The sequence below is a fragment of the Zalophus californianus genome, chromosome 4, assembly GCF_009762305.2.
Source record: "Zalophus californianus isolate mZalCal1 chromosome 4, mZalCal1.pri.v2, whole genome shotgun sequence".
In the NCBI taxonomy this organism is placed as follows: Eukaryota; Metazoa; Chordata; class Mammalia; order Carnivora; family Otariidae; genus Zalophus; species Zalophus californianus.
This window is the reverse complement of record NC_045598.1, coordinates 11002565-11024204: the sequence shown is the minus strand read 5'-3', so window position 1 is coordinate 11024204 and position 21640 is coordinate 11002565. Positions and strand designations below refer to the sequence as shown.

Sequence of the window (21640 nt, the reverse complement as noted above, 5' to 3'; positions counted from 1 at the left end):
AAGCCCACAGAGGTGTGTCTAAGGTGTGGAACGTTGCGTTCGCTCCGTGCACTTGAGCCTCGGCCTAATGTTGAAAGCTCTTCTCCAAAGGCCCCCCCTTCCCTGATTTCTGACCACTAAAAATCATCCTTTCCTTTTTCACCCTTCTAGCAGCTGAAATGCAAAAGCTTCTGTTTTCTTTATTGCTGCTTTTGTTTGCTTTGGGAATAACAGCTTCTTTAAAAGCTCACTTCAAAGCCAAAGCTCCTTTTATCAAATAGCCTGGCCCGGGAGGTACTGCTTTCATCCACCGAGGAGCAGACCTTGCGAAATCTTCCAGCTTTGCTTTCTTGGAAAGGCAGTTCGTTCTATCACACAGACCACAGCAATTGACTGAGGCTCAAAGTGACAGACACGGAAGGAAAGATATTTATGGAAATGTTCCAAGAAAACAACAAAGATTCCAGATTCAAGGAAATGTTTTGAGATGAAACCGGGCTGGAGGTTGGGGTGGTCTCGATGGAATCATTTTTGTCGAAAGATGGAATTTGTGAAATTTGCCTAAAGAAGAAATAAGCAACTGATATTTTTTTTGAAGAAATTATTCTTTTTTAAAAATTCCAGTATAATTAACCATAGTGTTATATTAGTTTCAGGCGTCCAACATAGTGATTTGACAATTCTATACATTACTCAGTGCTCATCACAAGTGCCCTCCTTAATCTCCATAATGTATTTCCCTCATCCCCCCTCCCAACCTCCCCTCTGGGAATTATCAATTCGTCCCTTATGGTTAAGAGTCTGGTTTTTTGTTTCTTTTCTTCTTTGTTTGTTTTGTTTCTTAAATTCCACATTTGAGTGAAATCATATGGTATTTGGCTTTCTCTGACTGACTTAATTTCACTTCTTCCACTCTCTAGCTCCATCCATATGGTTGCAAATGGCAAGATTTCATTCTTTTTTATGGCTGAGTAATATTCCGTTGTGCGTGTGTGTGCGTGCGTGCGTGTGCGCGCGTGTGTGTGCGTGCGTGTGTGTGTGCGTGCGTGTGTGTGTGTGTGTGTGTGCGTGCGCGCGCACATCTATGTCACACCTTCTGTATCCATCCACCTATTGATGGACGTGTGGGCTCTTTCTTTTTGAATTAGTGTTTTCATTGTCTTTGGGTAAATAGCCAGGAGTGGAATTACTGGATCATATGGTAATTCTATCTTCATTTTTTTGAGGAACTCCATACTGTTCTCCACAGTGGCTGCACCAGTTTGCTTTCCTACCAACAGTGCAAGAGGCTTCCTTTTCTCCACATCCCCGCCAACAATCTGTGGTTCCTTGTGTTTTTGACTGTAGCCATTCTGAGAAGTGTGAGGTGATAGCTCACTGTGGTTTTGATTTGCATTTCCCTGATGATGAGTGCCATGGAGCATTTTTTTCATGCGTCTGTTGGCCATCTGGAGGTCTTCTTTGGAGAAACACGTCTGTTTGTGTCTTCCGCCCATTTTTTAATTGGATTATTTGGTTTTTTGGTGTTGAGTTGTATCAGTTCTTTAGATATTTTAGATATTAACCCTTTATCAGATATGTCACTGGCAAATATCTTCTCTCTTCCGGTAGGTTGTCTTTTTGCTTTGTTGATGGTTTTCTTTGCTGTGCAGAAGCTTTTTATTTTGGTCTAGTCCCAATAGTTTATTTTTGCTTTTCTATCCCTTGCCTCAGGGGACATATCTAGAAAAATATTGCCACTGCCGATTTCAGAGACATTTCTACCTGCACTTTCTTCTAGGATGCGTATGGTTTCAGGTCTCACATTTCGGTCCTTCATCTATTTTTGAGCTTATTTTTGTATATGACGTGAGAAAGCGGTCGAGTTTCATTCTTTTGCATGTCGCTGTCCAGTTTTCCCAACATCATTCGTTGAAGGGACCGTCTTTTCTCCCCATTGTACATTCTTGCGTCCTTTGTCATAGACTGAACGTAAAAGTGGGTGTATTTCTGGGCTCCCTGTGCCCCTTACTGTGCTAGTACCATAGCATTTCTTGATATCTGGGAGTGTGAAACCTCCAGTTTTGTTCTTCTTTTTCAAGATTGAAGCAACTGATCCTTATATGAAACAATGCCTGGAGTATGAATGGAGACACAGGAAAAGCAAGTCTGGTTTTCATGATGTCAGGAAAATAATCTATGTAAAAGTATGGCCAGCCGAGGGCCCAGATTCCTAAGAAGAAAGAGAAGACTCTGGGCCCGTCTGACACACCCCTGGACGTGTCTATGCACAGTTATTAACTGTATTAAGCACCATAATATTCACGTGCCAGAAGTTTGTGATACATTCTGTCATTCGGTCCCCACGACCCTCCACGAGGAAGGCAGGCATTATGCCCATTTTACAGATGAGTCAACAGTCTCACCTCAGAAAGGGTTAGCTGCTTGCCCAAGATCACAAAGCTAATACTTACAGAACCAGAATTCAAACTCGTGTCTGCCTGGCCCCACAGTATCCTTTCTGCTCCACACGTCAGGAGTTCCAAACTTGGCTGGATGTCTGAATCAGCTTCAGAGCAAGTGAAAAATCTAGATTCCTGGGTCCCGCTGCCGGAGGCCTGGGTTAGGGCCTGGGAATCTGTTTTTTGTAAGTTCCCTAACGGGTTCGAATCCAGCTGATTGATGCTCTGAGCAAAGGATCGCTGGGGTGGGCCACATCTGTGCCAGACAGAAGGTCCTGCTGGGAGAGCTGGGGAACCCCCAGCCAGGGCCCCCAAAGCACTCATGGGCTCAGGGAGGCAGCTCCATAGCAGGGATTGACTGATCTGTTATGGTAGCTCATGCTGTGTCAGTTTGGTGAAGCTGGAATTGCTTTCCCCAGAATCCTCCTTCCTATTGGCTCTAGGTTAGAATTGGCCCAAAGAGGAGTCTGTGGGAAATCTGGAAGCCGGAAGTGAAGAAGTAGCCAGCCATTAGGCTCTTGAGGTAGATGCAGTGATGGACAGGCCCTGTAGGGCCCAGCAGGTTTGAGTCTGTCCTGATGACCCACAGTGTCCCCAGGCCTGCCACCGGACACTTGGCTGGGCACCCACCAGGCCACAGCTGCCCCCGGGCCTCTCCACCAGCCTCCCTGGTCTCCCCTTGGTGGCTGCACATTCTGGTCCCTCAGTTCCTGTTTCATCTTCACTCCTGCCCCCCCCCCCCATAACTGGGTAAGATCTGATTCTTATCACAAAGTCCATTGGTGGCAGGGGCCCAGCTCCCCGGGTTGCAGGGGCCCAGCTCCCCGGGGTCAGCCTGAATGAGGTCATCATCCGCCCTCTCCTGCAGGCCTTGCAATCTTAGGCGGTGGTTTTCCAAGTGTGGTCCCGGGCCAAAGGCATCAGCACCACTGGGAGCCTGTTAGAAAGGCAAGTTCTTGGGCCCCAACCCTCCAAACCTACCGGATGAGAAATTCTGGGGCAGCTTCTAACACGTGCCGAAATTTAAGAACCACTCCTACAGGCATTTAAAAAGCCTTCCTCCATTTCTGTCTAGGATGATGAAAAGATTCTGGAACTACATCAGTGTAAAATATGTTGTATTATTAATGTAATTACGTCATATGGAGTTCTGAGGCCTAACCTTCTGTCTGTGAGCACTGGCATTTCCTGAGACATTGTGCTAAGGCTCCGCAAGCTTAGTATCACTTCATCCTCACCCCCACCCTACGGTGGTGGCATTAAATTCTCTATTTTTTTTTAAAGATTTTATTTCATTTATTTGACGGTGAGAGACACAGCGAGAGAGGGAACACAAGCAGGGGGAGTGGGAGAGGGAGAGGCAGGCTTCCCGCGGAGCAGGGAGCCCGACGCGGGGCTCGATCCCAGGACCCTGGGACCGTGACCCGAGCTGAAGGCAGACGCCTAACGACTGAGCCACCCAGGTGCCCCTAAATTCTATTTAATCGACGTGGAATCCAGGTAGTCTGACTCAGAACCTGTGTTATTTCTCTGTGCAGCAGACAGAAACCGGACATCAGCCAGGGCGCCCCTTGGCCGATGCATTTTTTTTCTTTTAAAGATTTTATTTGTCAGAGAGAGAGAGAGGGAGCACAGGCAGGGGGAGCAGCATGCAGAGGGAGAAGCTGGTTCCACACTGAGCAAGGAGCCCAATGCGGAACTTGATCCCAGGACACTGGGATCACGACCTGAACTGAAGGCAGTCGCTTAACCAACTGAGCCACCCAGGTGCCCCCTTGGGCGACACTTAGAAGCAGTAGCTCAGGCACTCAGCTCTACCCTGCCCTGCAGCAGAGGCCAGAGGGACGTCGGGGGGGCACACTGGCCTCCTCACAGGTCCACAACCCCAGGCCTGTTGCAATAAAGCCCCCACCTCCCACTACTGGAAATGGTTCGTTTGGATTTGGAGTGGGCTTGTGAGAATGGGAAGGTTTTTTTTAAAAGCAGTTATGACAATAACAGCATCTAAAAATGTACTGAGTATCTACCGTGTGTACTTTCTACACATAGCTCATTTAATCCTCACAAAGTCCTACAACTCTCTTCCCCATTAGGAGACATTCAGCAATTGCCCAAGTCACTCCAGCCCTTAGGGCCCGCACTTAAATTTTGAACTCTGTAACTTTAATATAGTCATACATGGTTCTCTATAGGAACTTTAGAAATGGTAAATATTCAAAATCTTAAATTCTTTGTATCCTTTTTAAAATGAAAAAAGCGGACTGCTTTTTTACATTAAGAGATTAGAATTGTCTTATATACAGCCATACCACCCTGAACGTGCCCGATCCTGTCTGATCTCGGAAACTAAGCAGGGTTGGGCCTGGTTAGTACTTGGATGGGAGATTAGAATCGTCTTTCGAGGTCTCTTAAGGTCTCCATCACCGCCATGTTTAACGGCCGTGTGGCATTCCCTTGTGTGGATGTACCACACTCTATTGTCCGGGCTTTTATGTTGGACATTTGGGTTGTTTCCACAAGAAGACACTTCAACTGGGGAAAGACGTTTTAATGAGGGTGCTGTAATTCAGCAAAACCTCCTCCCTACAACAAGCAGCAACGGGGGGCAGTGGGCTCAGCATGGATGATGTCTGTGGCGGAAAGACCCGCGTGCCAGGCAGCAACAAAGCTGACGCACATGTATTTCAGGTGCATACTTTTGGGGGGAAAAGCTTTCAGGTTTATGTGCAGAAGATGAGGTAAAAATGTCCGTGAGATTTACCCAGCTCAGTGCTTAGGAAGAAGAGCTCGAGCCCTTGGCAATGAACGCCAATGTTCTCCAGAACGCCTCGTATTCTCCCTCCCTCCAGTTCTGAGGTGACGTACCAGGTAAATCTAGCTAAAAGCCAGTGCTATCATTTCTTACTATGATGTCGTGGTTAAGAATACAGACTCTGGAACCAAACTACCAGGGCTTAAAACCTGTCTCTACAACTAGTGGGTGGTGTTATTAGCTCACCAAGCCCTTGGAAACCAAGTGCTGAAGACAGAAGAAGCCTGGGTCCCTGAAGGACCTTGTGGAGCAAAGACTCCATACCTTCCCCACCCAGCAGGTGACACTGTGACCTAATTGTCGTGGGCCCTTGAGATGTGGGGCTGTTTGCACAGTAGCTAGCATACTCCTGCCTCAGTTTCCCCATGTCATTGAACTGTTATGAGGATCGATGAGTTATGAGTTAATATACACAAAATGTGATGTGCATTTAAACTAACACGGGAACTACCTTGTAAGGTCAGACCTTCTCTCCATCCATCCAGCCAGGATCTGTCTCCTCCCCCAGGGCCACTCCAAAACAAGGATATGGGGAGCCTGGTTGTTCCGTACCCTCCACCCCATCAAGAATATTGACCCCATGAAGGACATTTCCCCACACGTTCATGACTTTCAACACCAACCATATATGGCTCTGGCTCTCAGGAATTTCCCTAAAATCTTTCTGAATGTTTTTCAGCCAGAAATCCTCTTGTCAGAAGCAAGTTTGTCTCCTCCTCTCTGTGAGAAGTTCCCAGTGAATGGGTAACTCCATCCCGGGCAAGAGCATGCCTGTGTTCTAAAGCTGCCAACACACTTCCCCACAGGCAATGAGTCAGTAGAAATACCCAGGGCTGAAGAGCTCGGTGAACTTCATGGCTGTTGGCTCAGCCAGGCACAGTTCCCCTTAGCCTGGGACAAAACTGTTCAATGGCTTCATCGGTTTCCGACCACAGAACTAGGGACCAATGATCCATAAATTCGGAACTTGCACCCCCAGCCGATTACACATGTAACTACTTTTTGTCAGTAAAAGGTTGCTTCTCTCATACCCGCCCGCCATGCTTTTTTGTGTAAGCCATGTTTCTTCCTCTCTGTGCGTGTGGGGGTGTGTGTGCATGTGGGGCGGGGTGGGTGTGTGCACAGACCCCTGATGAAAGCTACTGACCCTCCACCGAAAAACGCAGAGATAGAAGTTTGCCATAAAATTTCAGGTGGTTCGTGGGTCCTCAAAGGCAATCCGAGGCCCCCGATGTGAGTGATTACGAGTTTAAAAGTACCCAACAATTTCGGAATGATCCGGACAACGATAACACTAGAACATCGAAAAGCAGCATTTAAAAGCACCTTATCCACACAGAACATTTCTGGAAGCCTAAACAAGAAATGGTGAGCCTTGGCTATCTCTGAGGAATGAGACTGGGGGCCTGAGATGAGAGGGAGATTTGTATTTTTTCCTTGGATATCCCTTTATACGGTGTGTGATTTTTAAAAATGTTTACCACGTGTAACTTTTTTTTTCTAATGAAACAAAAAGAGTTGAGAAAAAGTTATTTAAGTTAAGAACTAGACACAACCCACTGTGACCGTCTTTGCTGTGACATGGGGAAGGGGCAGATCACCCATGCGGAAAAGGTCAACTGACTTTGCTGGCGGAGTAGGACCCACATGGGATGGGGAAAGGCAAAACGTCAAGGGGGCGGGGGTGGTGTGACTCTCGTTTCTTCTGGGTGTTCGACATCGGTCATTAAAGTTCCAAGTTGAGGCAGGGGGTAGTTCATATTTCATTAGGTCCACACACTGAGTGGTGCTGGCAGTCGGAACTGGGAAGAACCTTCGTATGGAAGTTGAGGGAGAGTGCCCTCAACCTAATCAACTTTGAGCCAGGCTGGAGGTGATGAAGATAGTAAATGCTAGAACAAAGTTGGAATGTGGAGGGAAGACGTTCGGTGGAGCCTCAACAGTCGGCCACCGCAAACCCTCTCCAAGTTCAAAGAGAGTAGCTCTGCGTTTATTGGTTTGAAGTGTATGTCATTGCCTGTTCTGTGGGTCAAGGGGTAGCTGGAGCCTGTTATTTCCTCAGCTGTGCTGAGGACCACGTGAGGCCATGCGCATGAAGCTCCTGGTGCTGTGGGTGGTACACAGTAGGTGCTCAGCAAGAGTATACTCCTCCCACCCACACTCCCCTCCCCGGATCCTCAGCATGACACGTTCAAGTCTAGCCACTTAATATAAAGATCCACTCCTAGATGAACCACGAGAGACGATGGACTCTGAAAAACAAGCTGAGGGTTCTAGAGGGGAGGGGGGGGTGGGGGGATGGGTCGGCCTGGTGATGGGTATTAAAGAGGGCACGTTCTGCGTGGAGCACTGGGTGTTATGCACAAACAATGAATCATGGAGCACTGCATCAAGAACTAATGATGCGATGTATGGTGATTAACATAATATAATAAAAAAAAATCCACTCCTAGGTGTTTGCTCAAGAGAAAGGAAAATTGTGTGTGTTCATACTCCAACCTGCGCATGACTGTTCATAGTGACTTTAGTCATGATCGCCCCGGAACTAGAAATTAGAAACAATCCACATATTCTACAACAGGTGAAGGGATAAACGGATTTCCCCGTGCAATGGAGCAATACAGTATGGAAGAATCTCAAAGTGTGATGCTGAGTAGAAGCAGCCAGACTCCAAAAGGTTTCATACTGTCTGATTCTATTTGTATGACATCCTGGCAAAGGGAAAACTCTGAGGACGGCCAACACCAGTGGTTGCTGAGGACCAGGGGGAGGGAAGGGGTTGGCAACAAAGGGGCAGCACATGGGAATTTTGGGGGGCTAATGAGACTTTTCTATCTCTTGATTGTGGTGGTGGTTACACAACAGTCTGCGTTTATCAAAACCATAGAACTATACAGGAGAAAGCGTGAATTTTACTGTTTGTAAATTTAGAAGGACGTATGTGACATAATGACATAAATGAGAGAGCGCTGGGAGGGTGGTGTCTTAGCTCAGGCTGCTGAAACAACCACCACAAACTGGGCAGCTTAATCAACAGACCTTGACTCTGCCCAGTTCCAGAGGCTGGAAGTCCAAGGTCAGGGTGCCGGTAGATCTGGTGTCCAGGGAGGGCCCGCCTCCTGGCTTGTAGATGGTGGCCTTCTGGCTGTGTCCTCCTGGGGCCTCTCCTGGGCCTCTCCAGGGTGATCTCTCTCTCCTCCTCTGCTCTTAAGGGAATGAATCCCATCAGGATAGACTCACTCTCCTGACCTCATCTGAACCTAATTACTGCCCAAGGCCTCGCCTTCTAATCCCATCACATGGGGAGTAGGGCTTCAACCTATGAATCTGGGCGGGGGACAGAAACACAGCCTGTAACAGGAGGTTTTCACAGGTGCAGGCGAGTACGCTACGGTATTTTCACCATGCTCCCCTTCTCAACTTTTTAAGTCTGGGAAGGGAGAACCATATGCTCAAGGTTAAAATCATAAAAGAACCACCTGGACTAGGGGCTGAGCCAACGCAAGCCCTCAACAGCTCACAAGCACCTTACCTAGCAGTCATCCTTGGAGGATCCACTACAACCCTAGGAGATTTAAAAAAAAACACAACATTTTTCTCTTATTATAAAAACAATGCTTCTTGATTAAGCAAACATTAATGAATCTAGATTAGCAGAAAGGAAATGAAAATCACCGATTACCCCACCATTCCTAACTACTGATAATACCTATGATGGTGTTCAGACTTTCTTGTGTGTTTTGTAAACAAACATACTTTTTCTTTTCTTTTCTTTTTTTTTTTTTACAAAAATGAGATCTTACTGCAACGTGGCTTGGTGCCCTAACTTTTAAAATGTTGATCCATAACAATTTTGCACAGCATCATTATTCCTCTAAACCATTACTTTTAGTGGTTGAGGAATATTCCAGTACGTGGAAGACTCATCATTTACATAACTAACCAATCCCCTACTCCAGATACATCGTTGGTTTCTAATTTTATTGCTATTGAAAAAAAATAACAGTATTGAAACTAACTCCTTACACAATTGTGTTTCCTCTAGATAAATTCTTGGTATTGAAACTGCTGTGTTTTTTTGTTTTTTAAAGCTCTGACATGCATTTCGGACTGTCCTCGGCCCCACCGTGAGCTTGTGAAAGATTAGCCTTCTTTTTTTTAACTTAAAAGTCTGAAACGTTCAAAACATTAAAAATTTCATATGTGAAAGATGGTATTGTTTGAAGTGGCATTTTCTTTAATATGATGGGGGGTGAATGCTGGGTTTTTTTTCCCATATGCTTCTTGGCCAAGGGCATTTCTTCTCCTTCTCAGCCTCCTCCTCCCCTTCTTCCTCCTTCTTTCTTGAGCTCTGACCTGCTGTGCTTTCTGATGGGATACAAGACAACTATCCCACAGTGCATATGAAAATGTCTTGCCATAAAAGTTTAGAACTCATCCAGTCATGAGCAGAGAAGCGTAGCAATTAAGATATTGGCTCCATCTCTTCAAAAATGTCAATGGCGTGGAAGACCAAACAAGGTTTGGGGACTATCTTGGATTAAAGGAGACTAAAATCAATGGGTGGCCCAGGGGAGTAAGGGGTGCACTTGTTGTAATGAGCACATTACAACACCCAACAATGTAATGGGTGTTGAATGGAAGCGCTGAATCACTATATTGTACACCTGAAACTACTGTTACACTCTAGGTTAACTACCTGAAATTTAAATAAAAACTTAAGAAAAACAAAATCAATGGGTGATCCCAATGTGGACCCTGATATTATGGGGACTCTTGACTAGGGACAATAAATTAGATAATATTGGTGTATCATTGTTACATTTCTTGGTTGTTTCTGTTTCTTTTTCTTTTCTCCCCATATGCTTGTTGACCAACAGCATCTCTTCTTAGTTCCAATTCTTTTTTGTTTTTGTTTTGTTTTTTGTTTATTCCATTTCTTGAGGGCATTTGACTTCTCCTTACTAACTGGAAAAGCTCGGTATGTATTTGGAAAACAGCCCCTTGTCTGCCATGTGTTGCAAATGTTGCTCTAGGTTATCATTTGCTGTATTGAAGTTTTTTAATTTTAGGAGCCTAATCTATCAATCATTTTCAGTTATTTCTTTTATAATTTTACCTTTTACTATCACCCTATCAAAGCCCCCTCCAAAAAGGGGCTGTAGCAATTCTACAGTGGAGAAGTCTTGCAGACACCACTTTTAACCAAATGATCAAGATCAGCATCATCGGTGAGTCATGTTGCTATATATCGTGCAAATCCTGATGTGATGCAATGATAAGGATACTTCACCTCTGTTGCATTCTTTCCCCGAACCCCAAATCCCAGTCTAATCATGAGACGACATTAACCCAAAGTAAGGGGCGTTCTAGAGAATACTGACTAGTACTCTTCAAAGCTTTCAAGGTCACAAAATTCAAGGAAACTAAGCTAAGATACTGGGATAGACCAGGAGAGATGAAGAAGACAGGACAACTGAATGCCCTGTGGTGTCTTGGAATGGATCACAGAGCAGCAACAACAACAAAATAACCTGGTGACATCCAAATAAAGTCCGCCATTTTGTGAGTAATAATGTGAATTTCTCAGCTTTGTTGCAAATGCCATGTTAGGTAAGATGCTAACATCAGGGGAAGCTGAGTGAAGGATATAGGAAAGCTATTATTTCTGCAAATTTTCTATAAATCTAAAAGTATTCCAAAATAAATAGAGTTTGGGTGTGTTTTTGTTTTTTTAAGAGTTTTGTCTAGGACAGAGAATGGTCTAGGCAGAAAAGCAGAAGGAATAGAAAGAGAAAAACCATCACGGTTCATAGCTATGGGCGGGGGTGTAGGAGGGAGGTGGAGGTGGGAAGTGGTTCTGGTTCCTTACAACTCATCCATTGGTTGGGGGGAGAGGTGGGGCAGCAGCAATGGGTCTGGAAAGGTAAACTGAGTCTGTACTCTAAAGAGTCCAGTATTTAGGAGAGTCCAGTCTTTAGAACGTTGAAAGCTAAGGGTTTTAGCTTAGCCTTGATCTTTAGCAGGCAGTTGAGGGAGTGGTAAAGATTTCAGTTCTGTGAGTATATGATTGTTGGTTACTTCACTTATTTGTGTCCTAATTTATTGATTCCTCGCTCTGCCCCAATAAGGTGTCAGCTCTACGAGAGCAGGGACCATGTCTCTCTTATGGACCATGTCCCCCCCAAACCCAGACCACCTGGCCTGTAGAAAGAAAACTCAATAAATACCGGTTGAATGAATGAGTCTCACGTCCAAAATGACTTGTAAGAAGAAAGTGTATAAAAGCCTTTTCCCACCCCATCCTTCACTTCTTCTGCTGCCAACCTTCTGCCCCCCCTTCAGATTTCAGCATAGACTCAGTTTTCTGAAAGCCTGCCCATGACACTCCAGGTCTGAAAGAAATTTCCTCTTCCCGCTCCTGGGCTTCGCCGTCCCTGTCAGCTGAACTTCAATGATGCCTTTACATCCAGCCGGCCCTCTGGTTCCCCACCGGCCCACAGAACATCCCAGTACATTTGTTCAAAGCCACAGCCTGTGGTGAGCCAAAGATAACGCCTCCCACCGCCATAGTAGAATCTGCACCTGTCACTGCTTGAACACAATGACCCAAGGACAACTCCGCTATGTAATTGCTACCGTCCAAACTGCAGTTGATGAAGACGTAATATTTGGGGTCCCAAAGTGTGAGTGTTTGTTTTTTAATCATATCTTCCTCTACCGAATATCAACAAACCATGCTTATAACGCTAACCAGCATGGGCATACTTCGGAGATATTGTGGGTTCAGTTCCAGAGCACTGGAATAAAGTGAATATTGCAATAAAATGAGTCAAATGACTTTTTTGGTTTCCCAGTGCATTCAAAGTTATGTTCACACTAGGCCGTAGTCTATTAAGTGTGCAACAGCATTACGGCTGAAAAAAACAATGTACATACCTTAATTGAGAAATACGTAATTGCTAAAAAATGCTAACCATCATCTGAGCTTTCAGCAAGTCGTGATCGCTGATCACAGAGCACCACACAAAATATAATATAATGAAGAAGTTTGAAATATTGCGAGAATTACCAAAATGTGACACAGAGACAGGAAGTGAGCAAATACTGTTGGAAAAATAGCACCAAGAGACTTGCTGGACACAGGGTTGACACAAACCTTCACTTTGTAATATACACAGTCTCTACAAAGCACAATGAAGTGAAGTATCCTTGTATACGCCCAGCAGTAGGTGTGGGGAAAATGTAGAACAAGGGTAAGGTAAGTAAATTCTTTTTCTCTCTCCCAGACCAGATGTGGAGAGGAAAAAATGGCAAAGACATAAAATTCACCAAGAATTAGAGCCACCTGGTTCTATATCCTGAATCAAAGAAATAACAGAACCTTCTGGAGACATCCAGAACTGTACATCATATGAGTACACAATCTTAAAAAAAAAAAAAAAAAAAAGGAACTCACCTACCATGGTGAGTTCCCATCCTGGATCTGCCACGATTTGCTGGGTGACCTTGGGCCCATCACCTCTAGGATGCTTCCATTAGTGAAGCTCGGGGGACATTAAGAAAAGAAGAAATGCCAAAATGGACTTACCGATCCTGTGATGAGTTTTAGATGCTGACACTGAACAAATTAATGTTTTGTGCACCATGGCAATATAAACTGGGCCATGAGCATGACAGTTATGGGCTTTATGATAAACATGAGTTCCTGGTGTACATGAACGTGTAGCCTGTGGGGGACTCAGGCTGCTTGGTGAATGTGTGTTTCAGGCCAACAGCTCCGTCTGATACTGACTTTGGCACATCATTTGGAGAGGTGTCAGAGGTCTACATTTAGAGACCCTTGAGTGTGTGGCTGGAGACCCCACGTGCCCCATACAGACCCTCTGTTTTCTGGCCTCTGTTTCTTCTTCTAAGAATTGAGGTGGATAGATAAGCACTGGTTTCCAGCCTGCTGTTTAATATTGTTTTTAAAGCCACAGAACTTTCTTAAAGGAGTCTTTCACACACCTGACAACTGGAACATCTGTAAACAGAGTTTCCTTCCAGCTGGCCGTGCCTCCCACTACTCAGCTCTGTCCCCTCGAACCCTTGAATGCCTCTGGGACCCGACCAAAGAATTCCAACTTTCCCAGAATCACAGTTTAAAAAGCAGTGGACCGTTAACACCATACACAAAAATTAACTCACAGTAGATTGAAGACTTAAATGTAGGACTTGAATCCACAAAACTCCTAGGAGAAAACAGAAGCGATAAGCTCCCTAACATTGGTCTTAGCGATGTTTTTTTGGATCTGACTCCAAAGGCAAGGAAAACAAAAGAAAAAATGAACAATTGGGACTATGTCAAACTAAAAAGGTTCTGCACAGCAAAATAAGCCATCAACAAAATGCAAAGAAAACCTACAGAATGTGAGAAGACATTTGCAAATCATATATCTGATAAGGGGTAAATATGCAAAATATATAAAGAACTCACACAGCTCAATAACCAAAGAAACCCACAAAAAATCTGATTAAAAAATAAGCAGATGATCTGAATAGACATTTTTCCAAAGAAGACATCCAGATGGCCAACAGACACATGAAAAGATGCTCAACATCACTCATCATCATGAAATGCAAATCAGAACCACAATGAGATATCACCTCACACCTGTCAGAATGGCTATCATCAAAAGGATAAGAAATAACATGCGTTGGCAAGGATGTAGAAGAAAGGGAACCCTTCTGCACTGTTGGTGGGATTGTAAATTGGTGCAGCCACTGTGGAAAAAAGTGTGGAAGTTCCTCAGAAAAACTGAAAATAGAACTACCCTATGATCCAGTAATTTCACTACTGGGTATTGATACAAAGAAAACAAAAACACTAATTTGAAAACAGACATGCACCCTTATGTTCACTGCAGTGTTATTTACAACAGCCAAGACATGGAAACAACCTAAGTATACCTCAATGGATGAGTGGATAGAGAAGACGCAATATAAATATTTATATATATAAATAAATACTACCTACCATAAGAAAGAATGAAATCTTACCATTTGCAGCAACATGCATAGACCTAGAGGATATTATGAAAAGTGAAATAAATCAGACAGAGAAAGACAAATACCACATGATTTCACAAATATGTGGAATCTAAAAAAACAAAACAAACAAAACAAAACAAACCCTAGACTCATGAATAGAGACCAGTTTGGTGGTCGCTAGAGGGGAGAGGGCTTGGTGGGGGCAAATGGGTGAAGGGGATGAAGAAGTACAAACTTCCAATTATAAAACAAAGAAGTCATGGGGATGTAATGTACAGCATGGGGAATATAGTCAATAACATTCTAATACCTTTGTCAGGTGACAGATGGTACCTAGACTTACTGTGTTGATCATTTCGCGGATACAAATGTCCGCATTTGTATGCGGATACAAATGTCAAAATCACTATGTTGTCTACCTGAAACTCGTATAATATCGTATGTTAACTGTACCTCAGTTTAAAAAGAAACCCAATGGACTGGAGCAAGGGCTGCCCAAGGCTCTTACCATGCAGATGGAAATATATTTATCTGGTCACTCAGTGCCTACCCATATACAGATAACTGAGATGAAAGTTTTACTAAAGAATGCTTCTCATGACAGGAGATGCATTTTGTTTTCTAGTCTGCTTTCTTCTATTTCACTTTTTAAAAGCCAGTGGAAAACTACTTAACTGATTTTAAAACCCACGAAGTTGCTGCCCACAGTCTGTAGGCATTGGCCTAAGGGACCCTCCGAGATCACTTCTAGCACGGACAATTTCTATGGCATTAATGCAGCTGTGATCTTAGAGTCTGAGAGGTGACACCAGGTGACCCTGTCCCAAAGGTGAAGTTACCAACCTGGATCACCTGAGTAAGCAACAAATTCTGGCTTGCCATTGACACAGCCACCTTGCTGTCCAAGAGACAGGGCTCAGAGACAAGCAAGCCGAATACAGTCCTGATTTTCCTAGGGACCCACACTTGCCACCCCAGTGCCTAATCCTGGGGAGATTCAGGGCAAAGGGTGGTAACATGGGGGTGGGAGCACTTGGCTGGGTTAAGAGCCAACACAGAAAAAAAAAAATCAGAGGAAACGAAGACTTCTCTTTCCCTCCTATAATCTTTGGATCACACCCATCCCACCGAGATGGCTAACCTCCTCCATTTCTAAGAGGCTCACTGAGAATCGGCTCTTTGCTTCAGATTTTTGTAAACATAGCCCTTTCCCAAACACCATGGCGGTGCAGAGACATGGCCCCCTGAAGTCCCACACAGTGAATAATTTGCATGGCGTGCTAGGATTTTTGGTGGCTGGAGTGTTCTGACACAGCCCCAAAAAGCTGGCTTCCTGAGAATCTTCCAGCCATCAGAGGGTAGAAGTGCGTGAGATTGACGGGTTAGAACCGGTGTGTTGTCACATGGGGAAAATACATGTTATGACAATGAACCAGGATATTAAATAGCAGAGCAAGCAAGCAAACAAAATATCTGCGTAAACACTGAACTATGTGTTTTGCCGTCCAGGTTTTCTACAGTGAGCATGTACTTCCTTGGTGATTCGGGGGAGAAAACAACTTTAAATGCCGATCCATTCAGAGGTACATTATAAAGAGCAGCGAATAAGGTCCGTTCAACACTAGCTTACTCCCTGGCGTTAATACCAGTTTGAACAGACAGGACCTGAAAATGTCAAGATATATACTCCTTGATGTGCACCCCTCATCTTCCGGGTCCCTCAGCATGTACTCCTCCTGGATAGGTCACTGTGGATGTCTCCAAAGCACCTGCCTGTGCGGAGCGTAGAGGGAAAGAGGCTTCTGAGGCAGGGCTCCTCTGGTTTTATTGTTTTGGTTTATTTTCAAGAACCATCCCTGAAATCAGGAAATGGGGTCTAGTCCTAGCTCTGAACTCAGGCGAGCGCCTTCCCTTCCCGGGGCCTCAGTTTCCCCATTTGTAAACTAAGCAGATTAGATGTTCTGACGGCTAAGGTCCCCTCTGGCTCCAAAATTCTAAGAGCTAAAAGGACCAGCATTCAGGTTTAAGGGCTGCTAGGTCTGATAAATCTAGGGCAAGAGAGAATAAGAGACTGTTGGCAGCTTAGCCCAAGTAAACAACACTGGATAGAAGGCAGGGCCAACCAGCCCCAGGAGATAAGGGTTGGGGCCAAGGCGAGGGAGAAGTCAAGAGTCCGAGGCCACAGCTAGTCAGGGAGAGCTCAGCAGAGTCTCACAGGGCTGCCTCTGGCCAGTGTGTTGGGGCAGTCTGGTCTAAAGCAGGGAAAACCTGTTTCTTTGGGGGGCCAGAACTCCCAGGAGGGGCAGCCGGTGCACCAAGGGCTCAATCCAAGGGGAGGAGAACAAAAATGTTGCCAGGCCAAGCCGGGCCACCTATCCAGGCTGGGGAGGGGCAAGACTCTATGAAGCGGCCAGCAAGACAGAGATCCTGAGAAACCACCAGACCTGTACTAAACTGGGGTCTAAAACAAGTCTCTGACCTGAATGTGGCCAGTCTCCTGGGAGAATGAAGAGTGGTCAGCGGGTGGGCGGCAGTCCCAGTTCTGCTGCTGACTTGCTATGTGCACTTCTACTCTCTGAGTTTTGTCAAATGAGAGTGGTCCCCTCCACCCAAGACATTCTGGGGTCCTCCTGGTGAAAGGCAGAGTATGGTCCCCTTCCAAGCAGAGGGAGACTTCCATCACGGAGGACACCCTTAGAGCTCTCAATTGCAAGAATGACCCGTCCAAGCTTCAGAACAAAGTGAAAGCAAAAGCCAAGAGCCAGAGGCAGACCCCTCACCACATCCCCGACAGAAGACATCTGAGCTTCTGGAACTTTCTCAGCACTTAGGGAGAAAACTCTGCTCAGTCCCTTGAATTCCACCTTAATTTGGAACGGGGAGAAGAGAAGCCCAGAGCCAAAGCCCCTCTTCTAGCCCGAGGGTCCTGAGGGGTTTACTGCCAGCCGCATGGAGGGAGAGAACGTTTACCAGAACCGGGACCCAGGAAAACAGGAGCCCTAAAAGAGGCAGGTTGCCCAGGAGATGGGCTGCTGGCTCTGCCTGCAGCTTTGCCACTCCTCACACAGAAACTCCTAGGTTTTGTGCCTTTTGGAGTCTGGAAGCAGGAAGGCCACAGCTGGAGAGGCTTGGGCCCTGCCAAGGCCCCAGGCACTTGCCGGTACCCTCTGGTGGAAGACAGGCTGGCAGTTTGGGCATCACACCAAGTCCACAAACCTCACCCTTGAGCAGTGGTCACGGGTGAAGACCACATGTTAATCTCTGCCTCCTGTGCGGGGCTCCCCTCCAGCCCCCCCCCGTTTCATCCCCACTGCCCCCAGCCCGCAGACCAGCCTCCTCTCTCCCAGCAGAGTCCTCCCCAAACTCTCCTCCGACTTCCACACAGAATTGTCTTCCTCACATAGACCAAACAAGATCAAATGACTCCCCTGCTTAAAGAACTTGAATGCAATTTGCGTCTGTCTTTGTCTTTCTTGTTCAGTGATCCATCCTGAGCACCTAGAACAGTGCCTGGCCAGCGGAAGGCACTCAGTCAACATCTGTTGAATGGTTCCCAGACGTCCACATGATAAAGTCCCACGTGCAACGATCGGCCGCCATTCCAGTCCCTCCAATTCCCTTTACTTTCCCCACCTTCCACAAACCCATCTGCCACTGCCTGAGCACACCCCCCAGGCCCACCACACCCCGTGTACTTTTGTACCTCGGTGCCTTTGCTTGTGCAAAGGTGCAAAGAGGAAGAAACCCGAGGCTCAGGGAGGCGGGTCACAAAGCCAGCCAGGGCTGGGGCCTGACTGTAATATCACCTCTGAACGACACTTGTCATTTACTACTCACTAGGCTGGGAGCTCTTGAGGTCCCTAGGCTCTGCATCTCTGGGGCAGGCCTGGCCCTGCTTGATGCCCAGGAAGCCCTAATCATCCAACCACTGGACAGAACCCTGTGAGGAACAGAGGCGCCACCAGCCTCCTCCCCTTCCTCCCTTCTGCCTTTTGTCCCAGTCTGGGCAGTACCTCTGGCAAGCTGCGGAGGGAAGCATTTGGAGGGAAAGGGGCTCCTTCCCAATTCCGTTCGTTCCTATCAACTTCAGTCAAGATCCTTGTGTGACGAGTCTCCAAAGTGTGAAAGCCGCTCACAGGTCCCAGAGCCGACCCTCCACTAGAGAAGCCATACTCCAAGAGCACCACGTCGAAGGAAAACCAAAAGCCAGCTCTAGAGGGTAACCCCTCTCCGGCAGCTCGCCTGGGCTGGCTCCGACTCCGCCCCCGCCGCTCCGGCCCCGCCCACCCAGGCCCCGCCCGCGCCGCTCCAGCGGCGCCTGGGTTCCCGGCGCCTGGACCACCCGCACAGCTAGGAGGGATCTGGCCCGGGCCACACAAGCTCATCCGAGAGTGCACAGGTGCCCCATGGCTGCTACCGGCCAGGGAGGGCCCAGGCAGGGCTGGGGAACCGTAAGGACATCCAGGTTTCCTGTTTCCCACACCCCTTGGTTAGGAAAGCTTACTTCCTATAAGTGACCATCCCTTTCAATTAGACTTGGCAGTCCCAGGCCACACGCCTCCCGTTGGGAAGCAGACAAGAAATCTGATTTGGATTTTAAGTACTTGCTATGTGCCAGGCACGAGTGACCCCACCTCATCCCAGGAGGTTATCATACCCATTTCACAGTGAAGAAACTGAGTTTCACCCTACTTCGCTCACGCCCGATTTCTCACCGTTTTTTGCCTCTGGTACGTAAAGCACACATACGAATCTAAATTCCCCCAAAGCCTCGGTTTCCAGAAAAGACTTAGGGATGGGGGAAGGGGGAATCAATTGGGCAGCGCCAGGATGGTTTCCGGGGACTTCCTGGGAAGTTCTGCTCTAAGCATGGGTGGAAGTGCCTCTTGGTCGAGGCCGAGAGTTCGAAACCCGCCTGGCGGATGGCACCTGTCCTCGCCAACAGGGGGCCCCGGAGGCTGGTTGCCTTCTCTGGGCCGAGGTCAGCGCGATGCCGTGGAGGCGGGGTGTCCCGCACTGGGGGGGCGCGGCTCCAGTGAGCGCGGGTTCGGAGTCCTCCAGGCTGCAGACCCGGGACAGGAAACTCCCGGACAGACGGACAAACAGACCCCGCCAGCCCTGACTCCCTCCCCGGCCCTGCCAAGAGTCACTCCGCGGGGCGCCGCGGGGCGGAAGGCGCGGCGGCGCAGACTCACCCGGGTGGCTGCGGGTCCAGCACGGTCACGGTCGGGCTGCCGGGGACCGGGGGCTCCACGACCCGGTCCCCCCCGGGCTGCCTCCTTCGGGGCGATATGATCCCGGGGCCGGAGGTTCGGGGCGGGGGGTTTAAGATCGAGGGAGGCGGTGGCGGAGAGGGCGCAGAGCCCGCTCCGGGACCGGGATGGGGACGCAGGAAGCTCTGCCTCGGAGCGCCGTTGTGCAGGAGGGAGGGACGGCGAGACACAGAGGGCGGCGCCGGCCCGGAGCGGCCTCCAGCCCCGAGAGGCACCGCCCACCAGCCGACCCTCCCTCCCGGCCCTCCGCGCCACCCCCAGGACTGGGGCGCGGGCCCGAGCCGCGGAGGGAAAGCACCCACTCTCTCGCGTCGGATTGCGGGGGGGGGTGCCAGCGGGTGGGGGGACGCTGGGCCAAGTCCTCCCCCGACCCCGCCCCTCCGAGTTGGCTAAACAGGGGTGGGGGAAGGGAACAGAGCCCAGACATCCCTACCCCCGGGCCGCGGAGGTGGATGTGGGGGTGGAATGGGGGACGGTGACTCGGGACCGGAGTCCAGGTTATTTAAATGTTAAGTAGAGCTGGGAGACCCCCCCACCCCACCTCACCCCATACCCCACTCCCAACTCAGGCGCGAGTAGGCAGGTACGGCACTGCGGACCCACCTGCCGCGCCTTTACCTGGCCCGGCGCTCACCTGGTCGCCCGGTGCGCCGGCCTCTCCCCCCCACTTCCTGGGGAGGCCACCGCCTCCCTCTTCACCCTTGGGCGTGTTCGGGGCGCTGGGACCCGTCTGCACCGCCCAGGGTTGGTGGTTTGCGAGGTGACTGATGGGTGGAGGTAGGAAAGGAGGAAGCAGGTTTTTAAAAAGCGAGTCTGTTCCTGCCCTCGGCCCGACCCCCCACCCTCTCTCCGGTCCCCTGCGCGCCCCCTGCGGGTTCCCGGTCGCACGGTCCGGGTGGAGCCCATTTCTGGGGGCCCGCGCCTGCATGCATACGGGATGCGGGCGCCCTCTCCAGAGAATCTCGCCTACTGGGGGCTTTCATTCCCAGCTTTCCGGAGAACTTTCCCAATGAAACACCGGCTGTCGTCGTCCTGACCACCAGGTTGCAGGCGATAGCCCACAACTGCTTAGAGCCCCAGAACTGCTGCCTGAGGCCGGGCTCTGGGGAGGGTAAACCGGAACTGGTGAGGGTGCCTCTCATCCGCGGCGGCTCTGCCTCTGCCCACCCCCTCCCCCCCACACCTGGAGGTTTGCCCTGGAACCGTGCCTCTCCGGCGCCCAAACTGATCTCAGCCAGACCACAAAAAAAAAAAAAAAAAAAAAAAAAAAAAATGGATTCTAAACCTAGGGGGAGAAGATAGCCCGCCGCCTCTCCCAATCTTAGATTGTTTTGAATTCCAAGAGAGGCCAGTTCGGGGGTCCCCTTCTCCTGCAACTGTCCAGTTCTTTGAACCCTGAGAAAGGCCAATAGGCAGCTGGCTGGGTGTCAGAGGATCCAGCTGAGGACAGAAGGCGCCTCCTAGGGACAGAAATTAGACACCCTGGTGGAATTGTAATCAAGTCCACCTTGGTGGAATTGTAATCAAACTCCAAGTTCATGGGTATACATCATCCAAAGGTATGTATACCTATGTTGTCCCACGTGGGTATTTTCTCCCATTGTTGCTTTTCAACTTGAACAGTAACAGTTCAACAGGTCCCTGGTGTCCCCAAATAGGCAAATTTGGGGCTGACTTGTGATTTGGGGATGAGGAAACATTTAGGGAAACAGTGATGAGTCTCCACGAATATAACAATAACAGCTTATTCCTCACATCCTTACTGTGGACCCATCACCAGGTTGCTACTCACTTCCCAGCCCATTTAATCCTTGTAACAACCCCAGGGATGCTTTTTGGTTACACCCACTTTATAGAAGAGAAAGCTGAGGCTTCAGAAGATGAGGTCATCATTGCCCAAGGTCACACAGCTGGGAAGTATCAGCAATTAGACCCCAGTTGTTTGGCTCCAGAGCCTGTGTTCTCCCATCTTTGGAAGAATTCCTTGTCACTCTGCGTATACTCTCTCCCCTGAGGCAAGTTTCCCTGCTTCTCCTGTCTTTCAGGAAGAGAAGTTACTTTTGTCTCATTCTGCACAATGACATAATTCTTTACAAGTCTGC

General features: G+C 48.1%; 1 protein-coding gene across 3 annotated transcripts in view; it reads right to left on the bottom strand.

Annotated features, from left to right (window-relative positions):
* The window catches only part of TMEM51 (transmembrane protein 51), a 55182-nt gene extending 34896 nt beyond the window's left edge, over positions 1 to 20286 (bottom strand). Inside the window, exon 1 of one of the 3 annotated variants that reach the window (XM_027618838.2) lies at positions 20173 to 20286. The gene's annotated coding sequence lies outside the window, so the exon portion shown is untranslated. Of the gene's footprint in view, positions 1 to 18278; positions 18479 to 19460; positions 19750 to 20172 lie in introns of those variants that run through there. The other 2 variants (XM_027618819.2, XM_027618828.2) reach the window with 2 other exon arrangements.
* Between the last annotated feature and the right edge of the window lie 1354 nt (positions 20287 to 21640).